The sequence below is a fragment of the Ptychodera flava genome, chromosome 9 (assembly GCF_041260155.1).
Source record: "Ptychodera flava strain L36383 chromosome 9, AS_Pfla_20210202, whole genome shotgun sequence".
Taxonomy (NCBI): Eukaryota; Metazoa; Hemichordata; class Enteropneusta; family Ptychoderidae; genus Ptychodera; species Ptychodera flava.
The window spans coordinates 17,555,140-17,574,103 of NC_091936.1; the positions used below are offsets into that span (position 1 = coordinate 17,555,140).

General features: G+C 40.2%; 1 long non-coding RNA gene across 1 annotated transcript in view; it reads left to right on the forward strand.

The window, feature by feature from the left end:
- Nucleotides 1-18,369, forward strand: part of LOC139140189 (uncharacterized) — a 37,762-nt gene extending 19,393 nt beyond the window's left edge. Inside the window, exons 2-3 of the long non-coding RNA XR_011553960.1 lie at nt 15,417-17,527; nt 18,258-18,369. This is a non-coding gene — a long non-coding RNA (uncharacterized lncRNA). The remainder of the gene's footprint in view (nt 1-15,416; nt 17,528-18,257) is intronic.
- The last annotated feature ends 595 nt before the right edge of the window (nt 18,370-18,964 follow it).

Consider the following 18,964-nt stretch of genomic DNA (forward strand, 5'->3'; position numbering starts at 1 on the left):
GAGCGGACGAGGGCACATGGACAGACAGGCCGACAGACAGACAGATAGGCCGACAGACAGACAAACAGACAGGTAGATAGACATAAAGAAGGGTGGAGAGACAGGGAGATAAAGTATAATAAAGCGAAGTAATAACGCGGGGGCTAATCACCGTGACCAAATAACTAGTTAGCAGCTCTTTCACCTTATGAGCTGCTAACGAGTTATTTGGTTACGCCCCCGTTGGTGATCGGCAGAACAAATTAATGAAGGGGATTAGGGCAATGAACAGATATGTACTATTTTCTTTGAAATACTATACAGAGATAGAGAGGGTAAAGTAATAATACCATGTGGTAGAATGTCTCGCTTCTACCTTCTTGAATAGATTAAAAAGCAAGGCCGACTGCGCTTGCGCAGACTTTGAGTTGAGTATGTAAATGTTATGTAAATCACTAAGTGCCATGAAAGTCAATGCATGGCTCTTTCGCTTGCCAGTTGCCTGCAACATCTCGACACAGTTTCCAGGGGTGGTCTTAGAAGAATTCTACGCTGAACAACGGAGTCACACATAGGGCGGTTCGCATTTACAGGTAATGTCTACTTTTCTTGTAATATGTGCCGTAAGCAAATCAACCCGCCGTGAAGAAAACTCGTGCGAAAACAAAATCTTGATCAAGTTCATCTTCTCGAAGTTGTCGGATAAAGAGAGCGAACTTCTATCCTTTTTGTTCGTTCAAACCACGAAATTATGGATATCTAGGCTTATTCGCTAACTTTCGCTCCTTGATTACGCTAAGCTAAACAGAGAAACATACTGACCTATAGCTTTCATTTGTATTGATTCATAGTCGACGGTGCATGCATGGAAATCCCTAAACACTGTGTCGGAATAAAATCCACTCGTGTTGGCTCGGGTGATCCCTTCAGACGGGATTTCTCCCTTCTCAGGAAATGTCGATTGATACGATGGGCGGTCCCGGCGGTGCCCATCTCGATATCCCGTCGTGACAAATCGGTGATCCGCGGGCTTTTCGGAGTTCATTTGATTCATGGTGGAGCTCACTTAAAACTTTCTCTGTGACATCTGTCGCATTACAAATCATTTTTCGTTTCTGAAACTCTACATTTCTCAGTATCGTGACATTGCCCATAGTACGACGACGTGAACGACACATTTTGAGGTACTACTCCGCCGGATTTTTTCAGACAATCCTTTATTCTAGTTTTTGTTTCCTTTTTTTCAAATTCTAGCAGAGCAATACGTAAATTTGCGATCTAAAACAGAAAAAAGAACCGCAATAAATTAGAAGAGTCCATCCACTTAGTTTTTCTGTCGTCGGCCAGCTTGTTTTTTCCTGACCTGTTTAAGCCCAACCTTCGGTCTCGTTTGTCTTTACCTTTCAAATTTATTGCCGCAAGGAAGAAATAAGAGAGATATATGTAGAATTTCACTAAGTCTCAAGGCGGTTGTAGGTGCAGTTAGAACCAATGGGACTAGACCGCTGATCCGACGTAAGACTGTAGTATCGTGATGTTGTGTATGCAAGTACTGGGATATATGCACGAGCCTGCATTGACTGCGTGCAGCACTGTACAAAGGAGCTCTGCAGTTTTCGCCGACGTATTGTTGTGTGGGCAGGATCCCCCGCAGAGCCACGTCAAGCATCGGAAAAAAAACCGTGCGTTATATCGTCGCTTCTGCTAGAAACTGCGAGAAATGCGTTTTGCTGTCAGAACAGACAAGATAGTATACCGCTTTGCAATCCTCTGACGAGTCTTGTCTGATCTCCTAGCTTAGCATATTGAACTTTTTGATTCGGTCTTGCGTCCCGGGAAGCTGGAAGGGGTTGTCAAGGAAACGTTTTAATCGCTTAATTATGATAAATTGGACCCCTAGGAAACAATGGGATTCACGAACTTCAGTCGTCAAATATCACAAAATGACCTTGGGACCTTTTTCCTTTCAGTGCAAATTACATTGTTGAAAGCAGGAACAGCTCCCACAGATCACGGTAAATCTCAGAGTAACTTTCGCTACGGTTGTGTGATTTTTAATTACTCTTTTGTGATTTTGAAGACATTTTCTTTCTTCTCCTGTGCCGCACTTACAAATAACCGCGGATTTGTCAACGGCTTGCGCAGCCGACGCGCTATATAACGATGTGGCACGTTGAAACTCTTAAACCGCAGCATTGGGCACAAAGATTGACAGTCACGTATGACATCATTAATTTGGCAAATATAAATACAGGCATTATATATTAGGCATGGGGACTCGTTGATGACTTTTTGTTGACTCGGCTGGGTGTTTCTGCTGAGGTAGCTGCTTGTGGCAATTATATACTTCGGGAATGAGGATTTCGAATCTGTACATAATCCCGGATATTATCACAGAATTGCGTACTTATATATATAACGTGGTTTGGGAGCAATGGGGAAGCACACGTGGACGACTTTTAGGGGCTCTTTGATTTATCAAGAGTATCACCTAACACGATTGGGACTGTTTGGGATGATTGCGCGAATGATAGTTTAGATCGTTAAGCTGCAAGTGTAAAATTGTGGTCAATGAAACAAATGTGAAAGCTTGTGTGAGCTCACTGTTATCTGTGTTCTGTGATCATGCTATGAAGGCATGGGCTGTCGACAAGGATACCTGTTTGAAACTATCTGTCATTGTCAAAGCAAAAAGTAGGATTTTTCAGTTCCACATACCCTTGTATTATACATGCATGTTTTAGGTCTTTTTTTTCAATCTCAGTTTTAATCTTTTTAGCATTCTCAGTTTTAATCAACACAGCCGTATTTCAATGTTTCAGAGAAATGCCTCAGAGCACCCGTACCAGCTTTCACACTTCGCTGGTAATGCACCCCATACCCCAGAGAGTCAGACTTTAGTCTGGCCCATGCGATATAAAACATTAATATCATAACGGTATGCTTCCTTTGACTCCTTAATCGTTCATTCACTCTGCTCGTGGGGGCGCGTGTGCGTCCCTGTGTTGATGGTTGGTGGAATAAGCAAGCCGAGAGCAATCTTTAAAAGTTTTATTGGATTGCTTCCAACAGTCGGTCAAGTCAATCCCCCACGTGTATGCTGCTGCTGCTTGTGGTCTTTGCTGTCTAATCCCTCGGCGCAATGTTTTCAACGAATAAAGTATTTGTTGTGAATCCAACTTGAAACGTATCGTTTTGACAAGCGGCAGTTTGATGGTAACTTTATGAATGTTCCCTGTAAGTTTAAGATTTTGTTATGATGGACGTTTTATCTTCCCAGTATTGTGCATATTTGATGATAGCGATAAGACGCAAGCCGTGTTGTGCTGTGTTTTGATGTGTTGTGTCGTGTCGTGTTGTATTGTGTCGTGTTTTGTTTTGTTTTATTCTGTTGTGTTGTGTCGTATTTTGTTTTTTGTTTTATTTTGTTGTATTTTGTTGTGTCATGTTGTGCTGTCTTATGTTGTTATGTTTTGTTGTTTTGTTGTGTTGTGTCGTGTTTTGTTTTATTTTGTTTTGTTTTGTTTTGTTGTGTTGTGTTGTGTCGTGTTTTGTTTTATTTTATTTTGTTTTGTTGTGTTGTGTTGTGTTGTGTCGTGTTGTGTTGTGTCGTGTTGTGTTGTGTCGTGTTGAGTTGTGTCGTGTTGTGTTGTGTCGTGTTGGATTCCAGAAAAGCTGACAGTTGACACAAACATGGAAGAGACCCACTCCACCAAAGCCTACATCATCGAAATAGGCATAAACAACTCAAATTCAACTCTGAAGCTCACTGTACAAGCCATTTACAAAGAGTGATGCTCGAATTAGAGTCACAAAACCGTCGCTGTAACAGCTTGTATCAGATTTACCGTTTAAGCCATAAGGATATTAATCTTCCTTTTTCAAAATCTGAAACTTGTGTAAAACTCAGCGACTGAGAATTCAACCCTTTCAGAGCCGAATGTTCTGACTGATAAAAATGCGTATTTTTCAAAACCCTAACCTACTGAGACTTTTCTCCTTAATGTTTTTGATGATGTTGATAACCTGTAGATTGGTTAAGGTTATACTCCCGTGGTACTCATCTTCTGTGCGGTGATAGTCAGCGTCTCTCAGAGAAGCCGGTTCATTCGTTTTCTTCGTCTGTCAACGTCGACCTGGACTTCTCGCAGGAGGTTTGGCCCTGCTCGCGACAAACGCCGAGAGACTTACCACGTTTGACGATTTGATGCTTGGCATTTCAACATGGGAAAACTTGTCAGTACAGATTCCCCTTGATAACATATTTCCTGTGCAAATACCGTATGGACTTCGTGACTTGGTCAATTCGACGAGTAATGACATGTCTAATCATGAACATTTTTTTATTATTTTGATTCATGATAATTGTCGAACACAATCAATCAAGATTATCATGCCGTCCGGCAGCCCCGATCCCACTCTTTTAGACCGTGTTCTGCGGTTAAAGTTATCGTGCGATCGCATTACAGCCACGTTGAGTTGACAATGAGATTTTGAGCGCTTTTAGTTGACGCAATTGAAATATCTACCTACGTGCGTTAAAAAACCTGACGATTTCCCGCGTGATTAGATTATGTTTACAATCATACAATTAATTAGGTTCCAAAATCATATTAATCTTAACTCAGTATGGACATTTATATGACTTCTGCCCACTCAAGGAATAATAGGATAATTAATAAGACATTATTCAATTTCACAAACCATGCACATCCTTGGCTGATTACAATACTGCGCATGCTCCGAAATTTTCTCCTTTATTAAAATAAACAGAAGATTTTAAAGGGCAACAAGGTTCTCCATCTTAATGATGTCGTGCTGAGTGTATACATAATGGAAGACTTGAAATACCACCCAAGTTGAAAGGGTTAAATACTGAGCTTTTGATCCTGCTTGTATTTCTTGTGCTACCGTCAGCCTTGCCGACAAAACGCATTATATACAATATACAGTGTGCTATCGTTGAGAAATGAAATTCACTTGTCAACGAGAACTTTTAATACCGCACACCCGCTCGTGAATGTTGTCTTTCGCTAATATAGTCTTTGCTGAGGCATTGAACGTAAAAGTCAGAATTAAAACAGAAAAAATAGTGTAAAATAACGTTCTAGCGGTATATTTGCTTGACTTATTGGTAGGTGTACACGTACTGCAGTAAATTTCTTTATTCTTTTCCTCTAATGATCGAAGTTTGACTGTGATGAATCGGCAAACACCAAGTGGGCGAAACCCAAATACATGAGCGGGTGTTGTACACACAATGGGCACACTTTAAGAGAAGCTTACTGACGGATGAAATATAAGAAAAAGCAAACTGTTGTAACCCGTTTGAAATTCAAGAAAATATTTGCAAAGGGTGAGTTATGTCGTATACACATCGGGGCTGGTATCACGTCAAGAGTTATGTATCCCTCTAGCGAGGGGGTCGTCGAAACTGCGCGGCAAACAATTTCTTTCTTGCGCGTTGTCTGATGCATCAAGTCAACATAGCCGATACATTAAAGTTTTACGAAAACTATATTTTTACTTTCATCAATCGCCAACGTACCTTGGATACAGTGTTTACTTCGGTCGCATGGGTCTCATACGACCTTTGGTTCCGATGATCCCTACCTGTAATACAACGCCCCCTCGGGGACAGATATTCAGGCACTCGAATTTTTCCAATACTTTTCTAAATTACCATTTGTAGGCGCTCATTTTAAAGCTCTTGGAGTAAGAAAAAAATTCACCGGCGTAGTGTTTTGAAAACAGGAAACGTTATTTTCCCCATAGAGTTAACACGGCGATGACCGCTATTTGATTTTTAAATGTCGTGAAATGTTAGGTAATTTGTTTCTCGAGTACAAAACTTTGCAAAGTGACCCCTGACTTTTATTCTTGATTTTGTAAGATGATGGTTGAAAGTTTCATTGAGGAAAGTTTTATCAAAAGTTTGTTTTTCACTTTCACAGCCCATACCACCTGTTAACACCGTTAGAACTGTTTACTCTGAGTCATATCTTTCATAAGCTTAAAATGGTCACTTGAAATCAGAGCTCGTCATGGGCTCCCTTGAACAGTAAATAAATACCAGCATACTCCCTAAGCTGATGTTGAATTGTACTACAGTTTAGCTCAATAATTGTCTGTCTTGTCTAATCTACACAGCCTGTATCGTCAATTGAACACGCGGCATTTGGTCACGATTTTTGGAACATAACAAGTTCTGTTTTCCATGACAGAACAAAAAATACTTGAATACACAAAAACAAAAAGTTATCTAATGATGTTGGGTACAAATACGCTATATCAAAAGCTACTGCTAATTAAGTTTTAAAGCAATGCGGAAATCAGTCGAACAAAAAGAGTCTTGTTCTATTGATGAACGTGCCTCTTTAGCAATTGCCTACTCTGTATGCCATCTCATGTATGATCCCCAAGGACAGCCGCAGAAGACATAAGCTTATCAGAGCAATTAGAAACGATCAATTCACTTCCTGATTGACACTTTCGAAACGCCCCCTCGAGTTCGTCGATCGCAGTCAAATGGCATCGTGCACGGCAGCGTGGCGAGCCTATCAATCATTCAAACAATGTCTCAGTCAGTCGACCAATTAAATTGCTGGTCAGTTAATGACGATATTGGCCTGAGTGGTCCGCCATATTGTGAGATCTCACGAAGCAACATTTTTGAAGAGGATGGTGTCAATCTGTTTAATGGTTAGATGGAGAGTTACCCAGCATATCTGCTCTTCATCTGTTTAGCACTAAAATGATTAGACACTTGACATTTAAGAAAAATCTCAGTGAAAATGACAAAGGTTTATTACAATCACCGTAGGGACGGTGTTACAATCGACCAAAAGCGTTTTATTATGACATCTATGTTTAATATTTCGATTTCATTTCCTGGTGGAATTCCTGTTTTATTTTGAAGAATAGCGCTTATTTCAAAGAGTCGAACCCTGAAACAACGATGATCATTGTATTTCCTTTTCAAAACGTGATTGGTGCTTCATCGCGTCTCCATGCTATTCCGTAAACGAATGCTCATATTTTTAACTGACGAAGCTGATGATTGACACAACACAAAATGCGCTCTCCACTTTGGCGTCAGCTGTAGAATATCCATCGTGCACGACAGGGCGATGATCGAATCGCTGTTATGGGGTCGAGTAACCAGATCGAAACATTCCGTCTAACGATGATTCAGTCAATCAACCAATTAAACGCCGGATCAGATAATTACTACATCGACCTCAGCAGTCCATCATATTGTAAAATCTCACGAAGCAACATCTTGGATAGAGGATGGTCTCATCCCAGGGTTCGATGAAGAGTTAGCAAGCATGTCTATTTTACGCTAAAACGATGAGAATCTTGAAATTAAAAAAAAAAGTCTTATTGAAAACACCGTGCCACGGAATGATTGTTAAAATCAGGAATTTAGTCAAATTATGCTGAGGGTTTGGTATGACATTTTTTGATCTTTCATTTCATTTACTAGATTAATGTCAGTTTTGTTTTGAAGAACGGCGCTTCACAATTTTCATCAACACGGCATTTCCGTATCAAAATACAATTGCTGCCTAATAGCAATCTCTACACAATTCCATAACATGCGAAGGCTCAAATTTTATGTTTTAGTACTTTTAACTGACGGATTGTCGTTTGTCGAAAGAACAGTGAGGAGCATCGTAAATGTCGTGTGCTTGGTCGTAATAAATCACTGCATGGGACCCGTCGCTACCGTAACATCAGCTACCCAGCGAGAATAAGAGAACTTTCAGTAATGCTTATTCGTCGAAGATGATCTCTTTAATTTAAAACAGTAACTGAAAAAACAGATGCCCTCTTGCCATTGTCCCTCAATCTTCTTGTAAACAGCTTCAGATCTCTACACCTTCCACAAAGGCACAATATCTGGTTGCCAAGACAACAAAATGAGTAAAGTTTCATCACAGCGGAGCTGTAAAATGATCATGATTTCTTTTTCTTGTAATCGCACGAAAAACCAATGACACCGTTTCAGTATGAGATATCACAGTGTTAACACATCTGCGGTATGGGTAGTTTAAAATTACCATTTTCGGAACTTTACAAAGCCACAATTCTAATAAATCCGCGGGCTTTGCGAAATGTGTCCGGCGACTCTACACTTGGGAGTGTACCGGTAAGAATGGTCTCTTATAATAGCATATGTTCAATTTCGATCTTTAGCTGACGGCTATGTGGATGTGTTTTCATGTCGTTGTACATAAAAGTGAACATCTCATATTCTCTCCGGCGTTTTCGTAAGAAACGAAGTACCGGGCCAAGTGTATTACACTTCCAAAGTTTCAACATAAAAAAATAATATAGAAGTTGTTTATGCTCGAGGAATGATTCAAGTCAAGTTTGGATAACGACTGAACTAGATGTGTAAATATTCAAAACAATCTCATGCTCGCCTAATATTGTGTCAATTTTCCTCAGAATCATATAAGTACCGTGTGTGGGTTGATTACAATTTTTCAATTCCAGCTCCCTTGCCCACGAGAGTATCTTCCAGACACAGGCAGCACTGAATGACACAATGCTACCGCGCAGTAACTATTGCAACAAATGCCGGGTTACGGCTGAAGTTAGCCTGACTCCCGGCTGTGGTTTTCAGACGTGCGGCCGAGCGTGGGCGCGACTTGTCGTTCTGTGGAACGCGATCACAAAACCGCAGCCTAGCTCTAATCCGCACACATGACCCCGATTTTTCGGAGGCAATTATGCAAATGAGTAACACAGCTCATATAAAGCTATAACAGAGGTTATGCCCTGAATTTGCGTCGACTCCATTCCCCTTCATGAATAAATTCAATACATTGTACATCATAAGAAAAGTGCAAAATCTGACTGACGAATTCGTGATGGTAAATATAAGACGAAACACCATCGTGAAGATCTTTTTCGACAGCGTGCTCATCAATAATTAATATCAACAGAATTCGTGCCCACTAGGCCAGTATGATTTATTTTGCGCACAGCAGATTACGCGCATACATCGAAGTTAACACACACAGACAGAGCACGTCCATTCTTCTGCAATTATTATTATAGAAAACAAAACTGCAAATGGTGAATGAATAGCGTTTTAGCAAGATTGTAGAATCATTGTTTGCCCATACTGAGCTACGTTGCAGTCTGACATTGTTTCGGTAGGTTTCTGGACATTCTTTGAAAAGAACCAATTCTAATACAAGAGGGCGCGGCGCCACTTTTTACTTGTGCCTGAGTTACACAGTGTGGCAGTGTTGAAGGTGATGTAATAGAGGATTTTTCTCTTGAGAAGCTGCGACACGAGATTTCTACCCGCTCAGGTGTCCAAGAATTGGATAATCGGTACGCATGCGCGGTATATTGTCTGCTATACATCCACGTAAATTAAAGCTCCACTGCCTGTGACTTCCCGTGTTTTTGTTCTGTCTTAAAACAGAGTTGTATGTTCTCCTCCAAAAATCATGTGAAACGCTTCGAGTTCAATCGGTCGACACAGCGTGTATGTATGTCGACATTATGTCCAATGTTATTATTGACAGCTTAATTTCAGGACGACCTGGAATTCATTTCATGTCAATAATGGCATCCCATGTTGTAAACACAGTGCGTTGCGGCTAATAACTTATATTTCGACATATTTTTTTGTGAAAGGAAGAAGATTCTGCACTTGTCCTCATGAACAAAAGTGGTGTTAATATTATAAAAGGAAATTATAGCTAGTCCTTTCAGAGGCTGGTACAAGTAAAATTAACTACAAAGATAGCGCGTATATCATCCACACTGCTTATATGACCTTCTCATATTTCTCTATATCCATAACAGTTATATTTTACACCGAGATACTTAGGGAGAACGACGTGTTAAGGCGCCGTGCGTTATTTTGCAGTATACCACTCAGTATGCCTCTTGAATGGCCTCTTTCAAGTTCTTGCCAAAGGGGCTAAGCGCTGATAGCACATCCATCGCGCTTGTTAAGGAGTTCCATCGTGTGTCGAGGATGACACTTTGTATAAAGCGCGTGGGCACCCAAGGTTCGCCGTTATTTCGAGTTGATGACATATTTCGCCCTCAGTTGTCAATGAGCAGGGTGCCGCGTCTACGGTGAAATATTGTGATTAGGAAAAAAACCGGAAACAAGAAAGTATTTTTTATCCGAAATGTTTTGCAGCTGATCATATTGACGTCACTTTTTGATGTTCTTCAAATAGGTGATAAATCCTCACGATTTTCATAATATACCCATAATTCCTTAATTTTATTTATATTTAACTTCATTGTTCTTATTTTGATATTTAAGTCTGTCACACACTTTCCAAGGCATAGATCTTCTCGTCCGAAAACCTTAATACGTTGTTCCGAAGGAAAGCTTAAAAGAACACTTTCTACTATGCCTACACTTACACACATGTATTTTCCATGTGGGAATCCGTCATAATCTTACGCTAAAACGGTTTCACAGTTCACATCCTGCTTCTTGATAGGTTCCTTGCGTCTACCAGCAGAGAATTTTGTTTTCAAAAGGAGTGACGCGTATAGTCTATCAATTTCTCAATTAAAAAGGTTTCATGGCGGACTAATTTGATCACAGTGCGTATACGTATGTTTTGCACTTAACCTCTTCCCGTCATTATAGTAATGTATCTACTTAAGAAATAAATCATAACCCAGCGACTGGTGTGCGACGAGCTTTTGACCAGTACACTGCATATATGTACGATTGATGGCGAGTGAATCAGTGTACCCGTTACCCGGGGTGGTTTATCACCTTTATGCCATGCCAGTGTATTTAAATTCTGGCATGAAACTTAAAAAAGAGCATTTTTCTTGAAGTGAGAGGTCGTGCGTGTTCCAATAGTGCTAAATCACGATATAGCACTGTTATGGAGCGTGTCATTGGGAAATGATCCCATTGCTCTTCCTTGAAATAAATAAATAAATAAATAAATAAATAAATAAATTATAAATAAATAAATAAATAAATAAACTGTTAATTTCCAAATATAGACAGCTGTACTTTCGCCATCAGTATAATATGATAAGGTAAACACATTTCTGTTATGCATGCAATAGCTGTGCCGGCTTTTGCTGTCGTAGAATTGCTGTAGTTTCTTACCATAAACAGATGTATCGACAATGAGATCGTAGATGTTGAGGAATACAATACGAATGCGGAGGTAAAAGCGACATTAATAATTTTACAGCAATCCCTAGGGGAGTGTAGCCTTACTTTAATCTTGTGCAATTTTAACAGTAATGGTGGAATACTATATGAGCTATTCGCTATCCAGTACGAACTTTTTTTCACATCGTGATTTTCCGAAATGTTTAACTTTTGTGCGAAATCAACATTGACGGGTGACCTCTCCATCACTTTGTTTGACTCATAGACCGTAAATTAACATTTCAGAATCGAATTTCAAGTTTTCATCACCTCGTCCCAACCAACATCGATGCAAAGCCAGCGTGACTGCCACGTGTGACGTCAGTCGTCGGTGCGTGGCAAATTTGAATCTCCGCAAAACGTGTAAGCCACTGTCATCGTGTTCTCGCCACGGGTGTGACTAGTCGCTAATACTACTACAGCGGCCACGATTAACTTTACAGCAGCTGCTTTTCAGGGTACCTAGAACCCTTTTTGACTAGATGTAAGGTTTGTTGCAACTGCAACCTCTTTTTGAGTTTTACTCGCAAAAACATCAAAAACAACAACAAAAGAGAAAAAGCGTACTACAAGTTGACTTGCATCAATGACAGAGGAATTAACCGATAATTTTATCGTTTATAAATGGTTTGGGATACGTGGTCAAAATACTTACTTCGAAAGGTGTTCAAGTACAGGACATATATATTGATGAAAAACGATTTGCGACACAATCTTTGAGAACGACCGGTTTATATCTCGACAAAACGATCGTTGAGTTTGGGGCGATATTGCAGCTGACGATCTGTTATCGATAAAATGAGCTACTCTCAAAGCTTTGTTAGGGCATCAATGTCTTTTGTGGACACACGAAAATGTTACAAAAAATTCCTCATTGTGAACTGTCTGCCACGGCAACTCAAGTCAACACTAAATTATCTTGCATTCTGTGCTATTGAAGCTCTCCTTTACAGCCAAACTTGCTTGGGTCTAATATGGACTCTGTCCGACGGCACAGCCGACACGGTTATTGATTAAACAAATGTATTTTTAATGGATTTTCGCATTTAATGATACACTAAAGATGTTGGGGCAATATAATGATTACCTCCTGTAATTTTGCAAAGCGGTCGCGGTCGCCTCTCCCCCCTGATTAAAAGGGAAGTCTTGTCATGTTTTCCGTGACCTATACTTACACAACAATTGCGCCTCGGTCGGTCAGCTCTGTATCAACCAATCTCAAAACAACCATCCTCTCGCGGGAAATTGATCTGCATGTCCTCCGCGGAATAACCTGGGAGAATTAACACTCGTAGGGGGACCTCTACGCTCACGGAAACCTTTTAGAGTAATTACTCGGATGGCTGAACTCACGTCATAACGCTTTGGTGCGGATCCCGCCCCCCTCCCCCTCCCCTCTCCCCCGCCCATCCTTTGAGTGTTATGTTCCAATAATCCCATGCTTAGTTGGGGTTTTAGAGTGACCCATTGCACGAGAAAGAATCTTTGGGTAATTCATAATTAATTATGTAATGGCTGAGAAGAGGTGGGTAATATGTTACATCTTTTTGGCAATACATTGCTTGTTATAGGTGAGTACTGAGTCTCTTAATTAGAAACGTTTCCTGGCTCGTAGTGTGGCGCGCATGAGCGGACATAAAGAAATTCGTCCTCTCTGCCGTTAGTAGTAACTTGTTTTTCTGAACAATCCTCTCATATGAATTAAAGGCAAGTATAACCCTTGCTATTATATCGAGTTGTGATGTAGCTTGTCCTCACAAAACAGTCCCCAATCTTGCATGTACCTTGGCAAAAGAAACACTTGCTATAATGTTGTTGTTTTATTGGTTTAGCTATTAATTTTCAGACGTGAACCTCTGCACACTTGGCGCCAAGTTCCGGAACGGTCGCACCGTTTTCTCTTCAGCGGTCAATCGACTTGTCAATTTCATGGAGGATGTTCGGTTATTTGTTGCTCTGTTACAGGATAGAATTAGCTTATCAGTCTACGCCACGATTGTTTCAATTAATCTTCACCACGATGCAAAGCCTTCATAGTAACGGCCGCACATTGCGAAAGAAATGTGGCGTTGCCTTTCCTTAGCTTGTCAGCGGAGAACGCCATGACGCAAATTTTCATAATTTGCATAACTGCCAATCAATTGTGTAAGCTACACACTCGATTACACCAAGAGCAACTGTATCAATCCGTTCGTGCATGCTTGAGTTACATAAATTGAGTCAGTAATGTGAGAGCCGTGTGCGACTCGTTATTACTTTATTTTGTTACTGATGCCCATCTCAACGATTTGCAAATAAGACGATATATTCAAGGTCATTACCATTTGAACATTTTCAGTGTGTTCAAAACCTTTCAACTCAGCTCCGACTTTTGCCATTTCGTACGATCGGCCCTGAATTAATGAAGAGATGACAGGGAAATGTAACTATACCGTCGATGATCAGATAACGTTTATCCACGAGTGAGTTAAGATCAGAGTTTGTGCTCGGGGTGCCGAAGGACGCATGCGCAGTTGCCACGAATTGCTTCAGTAAAGAATGTTGTCAGCATGCGAGTAGCGTTGAATCTCTTGCCCTTTTTATATCAAACTCGTCTTATATGTCAAACTCTTCAGTTTACAACGATAAAAAACTAACAAATTTCCGGATTCCTCTCTCTTTATACGTCTAAAGTGACTGTCAATTTCCTTGACATACGAAGGTGGTCTCGGCAAACCGCTTTGAAGCTGTAGGATATAACTTCGACCCCCGGGTACCTCCTTCTGGCACTCCCGCCTTCAACATTAATACTCTCTGTGTGAACAACTATAATTTGTCACGGCGCTGCACTTTTTTTCCTGTAGGAAAGTATCAAACTTGTCTGTGTGATCAGATCAAGGGTATGAAAGTATCAAAAGTCACTGTAATCTACCTATATACATACATACACATGCATTTTCATGTCACACGGTAGGGCCACAGACACATCGCAAACAAAGCCAATTGAAACGTTTTCGGGAAGAGAAGCCATGCACGAATTCGTGCTCAAACGACGTCATTGACAGAACACTTAAGTCATGTTGTCCACTCGTTTAACATTTAAAGAAATCTTAGAAAATTTTCTTCAGCCCCCTCACGAACGTACTTGAAGCGTCATTAGGAAGTCAATTGACGAAGGAAACTGCGTACATACTACTTAGGTGGGCCACATTCAGTCTAATAACTTTCACTATTCTGCTAAGTTTCCATGCACTCCAAACACCCTACTCAAGACGCTTCTTAGAGACATAGGAAACCTTTAATTGAGTTTTTCCTTTTCTCATTGTAAGCGGTCGCTGTGCTGGATCCTGCTGAAGACACGGAAGCATGCTTTAATATAGACAGACGAAGTAAAAAAACTGAGAGACGGGCAAAAACTGAAACTGCTCGTAAGGGAGACGTGGGTCCGTCAGAATTCACAAATTTTGCAACAGCTTGCTCGGTTATGATGCTGTGTCAAGCACATATGTACGTCAGATGTACACTGCAGCCGAAGTGCGGCAACACTTTCAGTGTCGGCTACTCAAAGCGGCGTGGCACTCCTTTTCATCAACTCATTCGAGTCGTTGCCATGTTAATGAACTCTACAGCCATCCTCAAATCCATCTTAATTATTTCCGATAGATGCGAGTCTTCTCTGAGCGCAATAACCCTTTCACAGAACGGTGTGTAACAACAAGAGCGATATTTTCCCTTCTGGCTAATCGTCCACAGTGTGGATCCTCCCAAAGTAGCGCGACGATTATGAGCCCTCAAGATGGGTCGATATCGACAAACAAGTGAGGGTTCATTAAGGAAATGGTGTCATTTTCACTGCGTCACACTGAAATTTTAAAAAAAGGGGTCAGGCAGATCTACAAACCAGTGTTCTTGGCGAAGACCCCACGCTTGTTCTTCTTCTCTTCCCAATTTATGTTGTCATAAAATCTAAATGTGTACAGGTGAAATTGTGCAAGCTGACGCCCCTTGAGTAGGTGAGCCAAAGTCATGAACACCATTTCCAATTTATTACACCTCACGTTTTATCCAATTATCGTAATTGGCTGAGAATTACCCACTTGATGTAAAATGACTCCCTGTATCATCAATATTACTGTCTTAAGATCCATCCCTTGGGCGGGCAACAAATCGTAATCTTGCCCTTGCGACAGTGCGCTATTATTTACTTATTACGGGTCGAGTCACATTTCTCTTATTCTTGTCAAATGCAGTTTAATGACTTTAATTATCACTTCCTTTGTTACAGGTCGAAATGTCTATCACTCTGCATATACTCACACTTGCGATAGTGCTGGCAGTCGTCATCGTTGACCTGCAGCAGTGCAGCGCCCTCAACGCACTTGACGACGAATCAGCGGAACTTGAAGACGGCTACTTCTCCGAAGACAAAAGGAGCCCGTATGAGCTACGAGAGAGCAGAGGGCGCCAGTCGAATTGCGTGTATGTCAGAGGATGCGGTCCGTGTTGCAAACCCGTGTGTCGCTCGTGCTGTGTCTTTAAGTGCATTAAACATCGGCTCAGGAAACGGTCCGCTGAAGCTGGTGAGCTCGGCCTTTACACCGACGATGGCCAAGGGACGGATGCCAGATATGCGCAGCCTTAGAATTACAAGACTGTTTTTACAGTATTAATATCTGCGATGTACTGAGTGACTATAGTCGAGCCTGAAGCATGTATAACCCCTATCTCGTTTACGATATCCGGGTAGAAAATACCAAAATGACTTTTCCACTCTCCCATGGTCAACACTCCAATTAATATCCGTTTACCACCTATGCTATGTGAATTTTTCCTTAACTTTGAGTTCGCAAGTTCAGTCACATGTTCTAAGAATGGGTGGGTTCTAAGATGTCACTCCATGTTTGGCAGCATGTGTTCCAATAAAGCCCTATTTTTTAAGTACAGCGGCTGTCCGTGCGTCATTGTTGTCCACAGGAGTGAAGCAACCTATAACGTTGTCAGCCATGTGCTGACAGAAATTTTGCTCGAACTCCAAAACATCTCACCGCTTGCCCCGTTAAGGTAGATCGCACCTCGGGGACAAATATTTGGACTCTCAAACTTTTACAATTCTTTTCTGATATACCACATGTGGGGGTTCATTTTAAAACTCTTGGTGAAAGAAAACTTTTCATCGGCTTAGTTTCTCGAAATTCGAAAATTTTATATTTTTCTCCATAGAGTTAACACAGGGATGGTGGCCATTTTGGATTTCAAATATCGGTAATTCCTGGGTAATTTGTTTCCCTAGTACTAGCGTTTGCACGGTGACCCCTGATTTTTATTCTTGATTTTGAAAGAGGACGGTTGAAAGATTCGTTAAGGAAAGTTTGAGCAATAGTTTAAATATCTCAGTTTCGAGGCGCATACTACCTTAAGTCCCCTCTAGCCGTGTATCATTTATGTGTCAAATGTCTACACTCAAATTGTATGTACGATATCGCACATTGCGACGTGTCTTCAAAGTGAACTGCATTTTAAACAAATCCACTATTCGGGATTTTGTGCTGACTATAATCAAAATGCTACCATTGTGTGTTTTGCATCGAGCAAAATACAGACCCCACATCCCTGGGCAGACTGTCGACCTATCTCGTAGCTCAACGCCTACTTCATATATTAGCCCAAGTTGCTCGTCACTAAAGAGGTGTTATGTTTATGTCATTTGACTGAGCACAACACAAAGATACCCTACCAGAAACCAATGGCATGATGATACACAAACATTTTATGATTGCGAATGACTGTTCTTTCTGACAAGGTGAATCCAAGGTTGCAATGTTTTGACACAATATATCTTCCTTCATTTCACGGGGTTCTAGATTTGAATCGCAGAACTTTGGAAAGTTTGCTCGTGGTGAAAAGATAAATTTAATATGGTAGCGACGGACGGGGGTGTATGATAAGGCTGCCCATATTTTCAGATGTAATTAAAGTTACGAGACGATATTTGCGCGGACCATTGTTGAAAATAATACTTGACTCAAAGTTGACCAAACCACTAAAACAGGGTCGTTAAAGAGAGATGTTTTTCTCATAGCCTTAAGAGTGCAAAGGGCGGCAAATAACTCTGTTCCCCAGGACCAGGTCATGCATTTCTGCATTAGTCCATTGTTGTTTAAGCTAATATTATAAATATCAGATAAGTGACTTGAAAAATATTCGCAAAAATATTGTTTTCTAAACCGAAGAACCAAACATCAAACTGACCGACATACACCTTGTTACGTCCCTCTCAAACGTTTTCAGCGAAATTCATGTAAGAATTCAAAATCACGCATTATTCTGGCCACTTAAACATTATTATACGTCTCATCAGTAAGTGCCGACCAAGAATTACAAGATAAGATTACTCAGGTATGTTAATGCATGGGCATAGGCTTACATACATGTAAAATCAGTTTTAACATACTTTTTAATCAGACCTGGTCAGAAAATTGTGAAAATTGCCAAAAATATGTTTCGCATTTGATTAAGTTGAAATTTATCATAATATATTACCTAAGTGAGGTCACGTGACCATAATCCGTTATTTTCCCGCCAAAATTGTATATAGCAAATAACTGAATATTCCAACCGCTAAACATCAAAATATTTAAAATATTGTGACCAATTAATGTAAAATGGGATGGGAACTTGTGTTAGAACTAGTGGCAGATGCAAAATTATTGAATTTTGAATATTATTTCTTCACAAAAAACAACAAATATAATATTTTTGACGTTTTACATGAATATTTTGAATATCAGAAAGAAGTATAGATAGAGTTTCATGAGTGCCATGTATTTTTGAAAGAATGTGATAGATGTTGTTTCCAAAAGTGCAAAGAAAATCAAGAAAATTTAACGGTTTACGGTTGGAATATTAAAATTAATAAAGACGTAAATTTTGGCGGGAAAATATCAGATTTGGTCACGTGACTCAACTCGTCAAGATTTAGGCAGACATTTTTTTAAAGAATTTAATAATTCCAATAATTAGGCAAAATATCAATCAAATCTGGTGGTTTTTAAAGATAATTGATCATTTTCTTACTTTTGGGCTTGATGGGTACAAACACCCATGCATTAACTTACTTGAGTATTAGATATATTTCATTATTTTCGGTAAAATGTGTATTTATATGGACTTGTAGACTTTGCGAGTACAAACTATTTGTTACATACAATAAAACAATTATACATTATATCTCATACAAATCGTACCTCAACATCCACTTCTCTTTCCCCCCCTTTTTATGTATACCCGTGGCAATCCTCTTCGGCGGAAAATCAGAAATTCTTTGAGATATTTATTTTCTTCTTATCGGTTTACATCGAAGAATTCCACTTTGCAAGCCCCTACTTTGCAAAATGATAAGCGGTTCTTGTCTCCTTTAAATACCCGTCGGGAAAATTTGAAATCAGCTGGCAAAAACACCTAATTCGAATTCAGAAGTTGCCACTCCATCACGCAACATTTACACCATGACGACATTTTTGTACTACGAGAGAGTCTATCCGTGAATGTTGCCGACGGTAGTTATTGAAATAGAATCATGAAATTAACATTGCATTTGGGTGTTTGCCACGAAGCGTTTTAATTTATTCGATAATTCGATATGTTACTGGACAGGTCTTTCACGACGCAAACGTTGTCTATCTTATTCTAAGACAAAACACTACCCGATTCTGCGCCAAACCAAATGAGTTCGATAGCGGATAAGGAAATAACAAGGCTTTGGTTTTACTTCTCCCGTAACTTAAGTAGTACACGCGCCTTGAAAGTGAAAGTTTTGCTCGAACTTTCAAACTG